At 40.7% G+C, this 9,835-nt stretch overlaps 1 long non-coding RNA gene across 1 annotated transcript; it reads right to left on the bottom strand.

Annotated features, from left to right (window-relative positions):
- Positions 1–6,106: 6,106 nt before the first annotated feature.
- Positions 6,107–9,170, bottom strand: LOC308458522. Its single transcript, XR_013977516.1, has 3 exons — positions 9,139–9,170; positions 6,396–6,460; positions 6,107–6,152 (listed from the first exon to the last, which is right to left on the bottom strand). It is a non-coding gene; the product is annotated as an uncharacterized lncRNA (long non-coding RNA).
- Between the last annotated feature and the right edge of the window lie 665 nt (positions 9,171–9,835).

Genomic DNA, 9,835 nt, shown 5'->3' with positions numbered 1-9,835 from the left:
ATCGTGAAAGACGGGGAGTGTTAATAGGTGATAGATTTCAAAATCCAAAAAACAGAATCACCGTGTTCCTAGTATCAATGATCTGCTAAAATAATCTTACTGTGCACTGGCTGCCCAAGACTTGACTAAACTTCAGTCACCAAAAGGAAGTACAGTAGAAACAGCAGCTTTTTCCTTACATACAGCTGTAACATACTCTCCAACATCCCATTCCATAATGATAATTTTACAGTACCCCACACACCCTACTGGGTTGCCCCAGCCACTCTGGGCAGCTTCCAACATATATCAAAATATAATAAAACATTAAACTTCCCCATACTGGATTGCCTTCAGATGGCTCAGGGATTGGGTAACTCCGTACCCTCCAACATTTCTCCAATGAAAATAGGGACATCCTAAGGAAAAGGTGGACATTCCGGGATCAAATCAGAAACCAGGACAGCTTCTCTAAATCAGGGACATCCCTGGAAAATAGGGACGCTTGGAGGGTCTGCTGTAATTTCCATAATAAAAGATTTGTTGGAGATGGCTGGATTTTCTTTGCACATTTCCAAGTGAACACCATTTCTTTGCTTCAACAGCATGAAAATATGCCAAGGCTGGCACTCATCTCAGAATGGTCACTTTGTCATGAGGGCTGCATGACTCATGTGGATTGTTGTTTTTCAATGACAGGTATTATAAAAAATTATCCCAGCACTTTGAAAGTACATTCTGATGTAAGGCTAATTCAAAAGGTTTTGCATTATGCTTTTAAAAATAATGATTTGAACAATGATACGCTGGTATGTTGACACCCTGTAGCACATCACTGTCTTTGTACAAGTCCCTTATGAAATCATTTGCTTAAAAAGCCCAGTAAATCATAGGGGTACCTGATCTCTCTAGTATTTAGCTATGTTATTCTATCAGAGGAAAATAATTAACAGCTTTTCTGTTGCTGCAGTTCCTCTGCCGTGAAACGTCTCTGTGTTTAATTTTTGTGTATTTGTTATCGCTTTATGATTATTTTTTAAAAATAATTATCCCAGTTTTTATTTGTTTTTTATTTATTATTTTCTTATATTTCTAGTCTGCCTTTCATCGACAAGGAGCGCAGGATGTATTACAATATTCATATTTAAACAGCAATATAAACAGTTGCAAAATAATAACCAAGGCTGTAGTCCTAACCGCATCTAACTATTCAGTGAAACCTATCCCAGGTAGGTGAGGTTACAATTGTAGCGAAAACAAATTAATACAACCAAACAGTTAAAACAACAGTTGCAACAACTTGCACCTCTGCAGCAAACAAAGGCCTTTAATTGCATTAGGTCTCATCAAATATCTCAACTCAACACCTCCCCAAAAGCCCTGGATGACAAAGTATGTAAGGTGCCAAGGGGTGGGAGTTGGACTCAGCTACACTAGTAATGAAAAAGCGTTTTATAAGCGTTATAGCACTGTGACCCAGATGGCGCTGTGGAGTCCCGTCTTTTGCCAATGTGATTTCCCACTATGAGGTTTACAACACGTTTCCTGAACTGCTTTTTTTGATGTTTCTAGATCCAGCCTTAGGCTTGCACACAAGCTACTGACCACTCTGTTCAGTACAAAACATACTTGGAGCTTTTGAGTTTCTACACAAATTCCCCATACTTCAAGAGGGCACCTATTAAAAGGACTGTTCCCATTACCTGTGCTGATGCTGTTCAGGCACTTTTCTCTGTCTCTCTTAGCTACAGAAAAGGGTAAAGTTTCCCAGGTCAGAAACAACTCATTGCCTTCTTTCTGGGCCCCTCTTCCTATGAAGACGAGACTCTCATTATCAGCTCTTGACTACGCAACACACCATGGCTGCATTAACATTTGGGGGACAGACGGGTTCAATTGTTATTAGAAATGCTGGTATGTGCTATTTAAATTGTATTGTATGTTGTCTTTTGTTTTTGCTAGCTGCCTTGAGTTCCTATTTGGAAACATCATGAGGTATAGATTTTAAATTAAATAAATAATAATGGTTGCCTCAGTTTCCTGAGCGCTCTTGCCTCAACTTCCCTGTCCCTGGAGATGCTTCTTTACTCTTGGTTCTGTTTCTAGCTGGCCTCCCTGTTTCCGACATGCTCTCAGATTGATTTACCAGCTTTGACCTTCTTGTTTTATCTCAGAGTTCTCATCCCATTGTCATAATAAGCTTGCTCAGCTCAGTCTTCTGACCTCTTTAGTACGCTTGGTTATGGGATTCTTGTATTCCTGTGATTGCCTATCCTCTGAGAATGCCCAAATCCTGAATATGTTGAAACCAAAAATCACCATTGTGTCCAAATATATGCAGGCTCTGATCATCTGAACCTGAACAAAGATGCGTAAGACAAAGATGAGAGTGTTTTTTTTTGAACTACCCAAATGGGTTTCGGGATTAGATTTTATATTTTATGATCTCTTAAAACAGTAGCTTTTCATAACCATGTGGTGCTGTTAGAGATGGACTGACATGTACCAGGCCAGATTTAGTTATGCCCATTGAAATGAGTGGAATTTAGATTGGTCATGGCTAATTTAAGGCTTATTGCTTTCAATAGATCTACTCTAAACCCAGATCCAGCACTGTTTATTCTGTTTATTCAGGGGCAATTGCAAACACCACAAGCCTTCCTATGGGTTTTGTATCTTCAGCAAGACTTGGGGCTGCTTTTGTGTAAGACCTTTATAAGTTCTGATTCGACTGTTGAAAAGGGAAAGGAAATTTTGCTTAAAATGAACTTTGGGATCAATTAATCAAAAACCAGGAGGTTGTGAAGATGGCAACCATGTTTGATGAGTTAAACCTGAATTATCCTTTTGGGGGGACTTAATTGTGACTGGTTTCTGAGAAGTGTATTACCTTGATGCAGAAAGGCCCTTTTGAGATGAGTTGTAAAGACAAATAAAGAGTAAATTATCTACAAGAAAAACACAAATCATATATATTTGGCAACAGAGGTCTAGGCTAGCTGTCATACTACAATGGAGAAGGGGGCAAGGTAGAGAGGAGGTGAAGTGTGGTGGTGTGGGGACTAAATCAGGTAGGACTAAAAAGAAATGCAACAATTTATATTTGGCAAGCATAATAATGAGAATAAAATGGATGGTATTTAGATCTTCAAGAGGATAAATATGTGAAACTCATATTGGTGTTTCTGATCATATGCAATATATTTCAGGGAACGCCAATGATTTTTGGTGATAGATATTACATCCATGTGTGTGTTGGGGGAAATGAACACACTGTCATGGGAAACAAATTTACATGGCTGTTTTTTCATATAGTCAAAAAATGAAAAGCCATGGAAAACATAATTTCTGGACCATTTTGTCCTCTACTCTTGTTTTTTTATATATAAAACACTGTGATCTTGTAGCTCAGCTTTGACTCTAGCACAAGGATACCGCCCTCCCAATGTTGTTGGACTACAGCTCCCATAGGTAAAGGTAAAGGGACCCCTGACCATTAGGTCCAGTCGTGGCCGACTTTGGGCTTGCACCACTCATCTTGCTTTATTGGCTTAGGGATCTGGCATACAGCTTCCGGGTCATGTGGCCAGCATGACTAAGCTGCTTCTGGCAAACCAGAGCAGCACACGGAAACACCATTTACCTTCCAGCTGGAGTGGTACCATTAACCACCATTAACATTCATCGTTTCATTGTTAACCTTTCTCTCTCCTTTTTGGTCCCCTGTGACTTAACAAAATGCTCACAGAAAGCGTAGTCATTGTATTATGTCTTAATGTGAATCTTTGATATTTGTTAATGTAACCAGAAATGGGTTTTACGGGGGTTTTGTGAGTGTTAAAATGCAGGTCTGATGTATTTCTTTTGTAGTAACATTATTACATTATTTATTATAACATTATAAAAAGGTAAAGGGACCCCAACTCTGGGGTTGCGGTGCTCATCTTGCTTTATTGGCCGAGGGAGACAGCGTACAGCTTCCAGGTCATGTGGCCAGCATGACTAAGCCGCTTCTGGCGAACCAGAGCAGCTCACGGAAACGCCGTTTACCTTCCCACCGGAGTGGTACCTATTTATCTACTTGCACTTTGACGTGCTTTTGAACTGCTAGGTTGGCAGGAGCAGGGACCAAGCAACGGGAGCTCACACCGTCGCAGGGATTCAAACTGCCGACCTTCTGATCGGATCTGTGGCTTAACCCACAGCGCCACCCGCATCCCATAATCACAGCTCACATAATTCCCAACTATTCTCTGTGCAGCCTGAGGCTGATGAAGATTGAAGTCTAACAATATCTGGAGAGCCACATGCCCACCGTCTTTACTTTAGCAGCCTCCCTCTGCTCTGGGTTTTTTCATCTTTGCGTTCTGTGAAACAGCAGTCAACACTTCAAAATACAGAACAATGTGGCATAAAGGTTTGTTTCTTGGTTTCTAGTTCTTTGTGACCCACAGCAGTGGGCAGAGCAATCCAAACTCCTGATCCAACACACTGGAGAAAGTTTGGACACCCCTGGCCAAGCCTACTTATTTCTGTTGGCCTCTGTTAGCCAGATGGAACCCCTAAAACTGTATGGTTTGGGGACTAGGCCGCCACACACTCTACTCCTGTGCCAACCCTGCTGTCGACATATTGCAATGTAAACCAGGTCCATTCTGGATTGGGTGCAGTGGAAGGATGTTTTTCCCTGCCCCTGCTTCTGCTCTGGCTCTGCCGTAGCCAACTTTGGGTTCGATTTGACCCCTAATTTTTTTTGGGGGGGGGAACCCACTAACAATTTAAATGAGCAGTGCCTGGTTTCCCCCCACAGTAAGTCCACAACTGAAGTCTTAAATAGACAGGCGGGAGAGTGAGGCAGGCAGGTAAAGATGACATCAGAGCTTTCTCCAGCTCCATTGTCCATCCTCCTACCTCTGGATGACCATGTGCCACCAACTGGCCTGTGGGTAGAGACAAGAAAGGGAGGCAGGCAAAAATATTCTATTAATAAGCACTTACTCCTAGTCTAGCTGGTCTGTTTACCACCCTGACAGCATTGACTGACAACTGCCATGTAAGAAGCATCTAGATGAGTTACGTTTCAGTATTTTCTTTCTGTGACTTGATTACAGTATTTTTAATTTATATGTAAGCCACCTTGGAAGGATTTTTTATCCTTCAAGATGGGATATGAATAATCATAGTAAGGAAGCAAAGTGCAATATAATGGCATCCTGGTGCCCCCTACCACACAAAAGTAGCACCCCCTGCTCCCCAATCCATGTCTCAATGGTTGGGCTGGGCAGTATATAGATATATCGCCCAAAACCGGGTTGAAGTCCATATCGTGATACTGGTTTTATAAATTTTGACCTGGCAATATATATCACAAATCATGATGTGTGTGTGCTATGCAAAAATCACAATGTGGGGGAAACCGTGAAGCCAGCCAGTGCCTCTACATAGCTACATTCTTATTTCAGACATCATGATATATCTTTATATCACAATGTTTAGCTGGTGATATATCACGATGTCGAAAACCAGCTATTGCCCAGCCCTGTGTGGCTTGTGGCTCAGACCACTGCAATAAGGAACAAGGGACACAGCGAAGAGAGAAGGCCTGATTTTGTCATAGCCAGGCCTGCAGACTCCTTTGCTAAAACTCCTCAGCCAATCCTCCCTAGCACCCATAAGACACGTTGGCTAACCATGGTTTAAGTGCTCTTAGAATCATAGCTTGTTTCAGGAAAGTATCAGAAACCAAGCCTGTGCTTGGCGGCTGTGTATTTTGCTTGGCTCACTGGCACAAATAGCCTCCTCAGTGGACCAAATAGAGAAGGATACATGGAAATACAGTGGTACCTCTGGTTAAGTACTTATTTCGTTCCGGAGGTCCGTTCTTAACCTGAAACTGTTCTTAACCTGAAGCACCACTTTAGCTAATGGGGCCTCCCACTACCACCGCGCCACCGGAGCACGCTTTGTGTTCTCATCCTGAAGCAAAGTTCTTAACCCGAGGTACTATTTCTGGGTTAGCGGAGTCTGTAACCTGAAGCGTATGTAACCTGAAGCGTATGTAACCCGAGGTACCACTGTACTGTTACCTGAAAAGAAATTTCTGCAGCAGAAATGGCAGCTGTGAATCCACGTAATCAAATCTTCCTCTGCTTTTTAGCTGTCAGAGAGGTGGTCTTTTAAAGGAAACAGACAAAGAGGTTGTTTTATGCTAATGCGACCCTCTTTACATTTGGGCAAGTGCTTAAATTAACATGTCCAAATGTTAACGGAATCCCATCTCCCACATTTGAAACAGCTTTCCTCCTCCCAGTCATCTCCTGTGTTGAGCAAAGAAAATTCCTGCAACACAGCATAGCACGGGCCCAGCACCCAAATCTGTTGATAACTGTTTGAATAGCAATTACTGACACACTTACTTCACCATTTGGCTTGTATCCATTACTTCTAATTTCCAAGTCTGGGAGTAAATGGAGATGTGCATCTGAGGAAACAGACGAGGCATGGAGACAAAAATTGCATGGATAGAGTCAAAACACACTCACTCACAAATCCAGTAATTTTATAGCTTGTTAAAGAACCATCTGAGGAATTAGTATGCATCATCGGGCTTCAGAATTCAGAGAAGATTAGCACTGTGCATTTAACCTACGTCCTATAAATGTATTGGTTTCATTTTGCATGGAATAATACATAGCTCAGCATCTTTCTCATCCATCAAACTAGACTGATGATCAAACTACGATTACAAACGCGCTGTCATTTTATGTATTTTGATTCTCTTCTCCATTACCTTTTGATAATTAGCTGCTTGATCTTTTTATAAGGTAGTTTTTCTTTGCTCTTTAAATCTAATAGAAACTAAAGCTCAAATGAGCACATTATCTGAACACTCACTCTCTAGAAGAAATGATTGAACAGTCCATTCTTTTTAAAAAGTAGTTTGCATGTAGATATGTTTAATGCTCACCAGTATATAATTTTAATGTGAAAGAACTCTCTTTGTGGAGAATTCAGCCTGCCACTGGATGTTTAAATTTTCAGTGTCTGTTGCCATGGCAACCAGAACTGAATCTGGTACCCACTGTGTTCAACATAAATTAATTTAAAGTCATAGCATCTGAAAGATTTTATTCATTTTATCTACCGCTCCCCAACCCCCCAAAAATCCTAACACTGCTCTGATTTATGTGAAGTTCAAGTAGCTATGTTTGAAATATCATTAAAACACATTTTCCCTGAGATAATTATTAGTGTTATTGGCAGGATTCCATACTTCGAACATAATGAATAATGTATGTAAAGAAATTGGTTCCTAGATTTCTTGTGGTATTGAAGCAGTGAAATAATATATAAACAGAATCTCTAAATGAATTTTCAGTTCAGTTCAGTCCTTAGCTGTATTTATGCTAGGCCATTCACTTTAAATTTAGTAAATGAAATGTTAAGGTTTATATTTTTCTCAAATTTATTTGCTGTTTTGCAGTATTATGATCACTTTATGAAAGCAATAGACCTATTAAAGTCACTTCTTAAAAATCATGTTTATTCCATTAGGCATTATGAGAGAGAAAAAGAGAGAAATTATTTTAAAATTTAAGATACCAATCGGAGGAACTTAAATTTTTCATGGGCATCGTCTCATGAGGTTTCCAGACCTGCACAGAAAACTACAGTATAGATAATGAATGTAAGAGCTGAAGAAGTGGTGAGTTTAATGAGTATAACATGACTGGGTATTTCTGAACAACATTTGCCAGTGTCACGTATAGCTAATTTCCAAGACTAATTGTATTGTATTTAGCTCACACAAATCTGCAGAAAAACAGAGCTTATGAGAGGCTATTATTGCCTGCCATGGCTAGATGCTAGAAGGAGGTCAAGGATGTCACTGTTTTGCATATCATATAACAGCTTTTCAATGTTCCCTTTTAATAATCCCCCTGGCTGCAGAATCCTACATATTTCATAAATCACTTTTTGCTACAGTACAGTAGGTCCTTGCAAAGTCTGCTTTTGATTCTGCCTCCTTAAAAAGAAGAAGAAGAAGAATGCTGCATTTCATTTTCCTTTCAGTTTGATTTTGATTTGTGGGTAGTTCAACTCAACTAAACATTCTACTTTAAAAAAAACACCACACACACAGACTAGGCAACTAGGCAATAAAGGAAAAACCCCTAGTTTATTGCAACTAGGCAATAAAGGAAAAACCCCGGGATTTTATCAAAGGACGAAAATGGGCCTTCCTTAAATCAACAGCGCTTTGACGTGAAGTCACTGTTGATTCTGTACAATTCCAATTTAAAATGGATTGGACAATTGCCTTCCCCCATACGGAGCGTCATGCAAAGGAACAAATTGCTACGGCGCGGCGAAACGTTGTTTTGAGAATATTTTCCTGGGAAGAGTTAAAAAACAACAGTTTGCATATTAAATATTCAGATTGCCAGCACGCTGCTGTTCTCAACATCTTCCCTGTCAGCGTCCCGGTCTCTGTGTGTCTGGTAGTTACAACCTTGCCATATTGACACATGCTGTAAAGAGACATTTAAGAATACAGGAATGTGCCACAACTCGGCATGACTCATTTGCACCAATCACACATACTCGTTAATAACACAGCAAACTCGGAGGGCTCCTGTGGGGATTTGTTGTGCAGCATCTTTGACTGCAACGTGAGCGGCTGAAAACTTTGCGCTCATTTGCCTCAAATCCCCCAATCAGCCCCCACCCAATTTTAACGAGCATGCTGCCACTCATTATGTTAAATCTTCTTTAACAAGCTTCGGAGACGATAGACAGTTCAGTACGAGCAGGCAAAACAACCAAAGGATTCCCAAATCTTTTCCTTTTACAGTGTGCACTGAAATTGAAATGGAGCCTTTTGAGCACTATAGAGTAGGAGGAGGAGGTGGTTGGATGGTGGCGGTGTTGGAGGAGGAAAGAGTATTTTGCCCCACAGTTCAGGGAGAATTGGCAAGAATTCACAGCAAAGATGCGGCATAAAGGAGAGTGCTTATGTAAATGGATTGGAAAGGATTCACATCAGTGAACAGAGCCACGCTTGGGTTAACTGCATCAATACTTCACTTTATTTGTTTTAAAGCTCATTTCGAATGGCAGATAGTTGACTCTGAAATAAATGAATTGATCTCAGCCTACCTTATTCATTATTAAGTCTTAGTGGCGGGAGGCCATCTCGTAATGCAGCAACTACCACCTCGCCTCTGCACCCCACTGGAAGCATTTTTCGGTGCAGTTTCAATCCAGAAACTAGCAGACACAGAGAAATTGACCTGTTGGCCGAAACGGCACTGAAACGGAATGACCCGTGTGCAGGACTTTGGATACACACAGAACAGGCTTCAGTTTCATCTGCCACATGCCTGCATCAACTAGATAAACCCCACGCTGTTCTTAAAACCTGCAGGGGATGCTCTGCTCTTTGTCCCATCAAATCTGTGATGTTTAACTGATGGAGGCAAAGGCCAGGGTTTTATCTGTCATTCATTCCACCGTCCCTCCGGAACTCTGTCCTGAATCAAGTTTGCAAACTCCTACTGTATTTAGGAAGCAGATGAAATCCTCTCTTTTAAAATGAGATTTGGGACTATGAATGAACACTGTTGCTTTTCATTGAATGCTCTGATGTTGTTTTATTGATTTCTATACTTTTATGGTATTCTATTGTATTTATATGGGTGTTGAATTGTACATTGCCTCGAGCGTGCTCTCCTGGGAAAGCAACAAATAAAATTTTAAAATCCTAAGTCAATAAATATATATGAAAATCCGGAGGAGAGACCAAGCATCCCAAAGTGTCTTAGACAAGCTGGTAGAACACAATTCCTCCCATTAG

Source organism: Podarcis pityusensis (genome assembly GCF_964106645.2).
Source record: "Podarcis pityusensis genome assembly, chromosome: 11".
Taxonomy (NCBI): Eukaryota; Metazoa; Chordata; class Lepidosauria; order Squamata; family Lacertidae; genus Podarcis; species Podarcis pityusensis.
The sequence above is the reverse complement of the archived record's forward strand: the minus strand, read 5'-3'. Positions and strand labels throughout refer to the sequence as shown.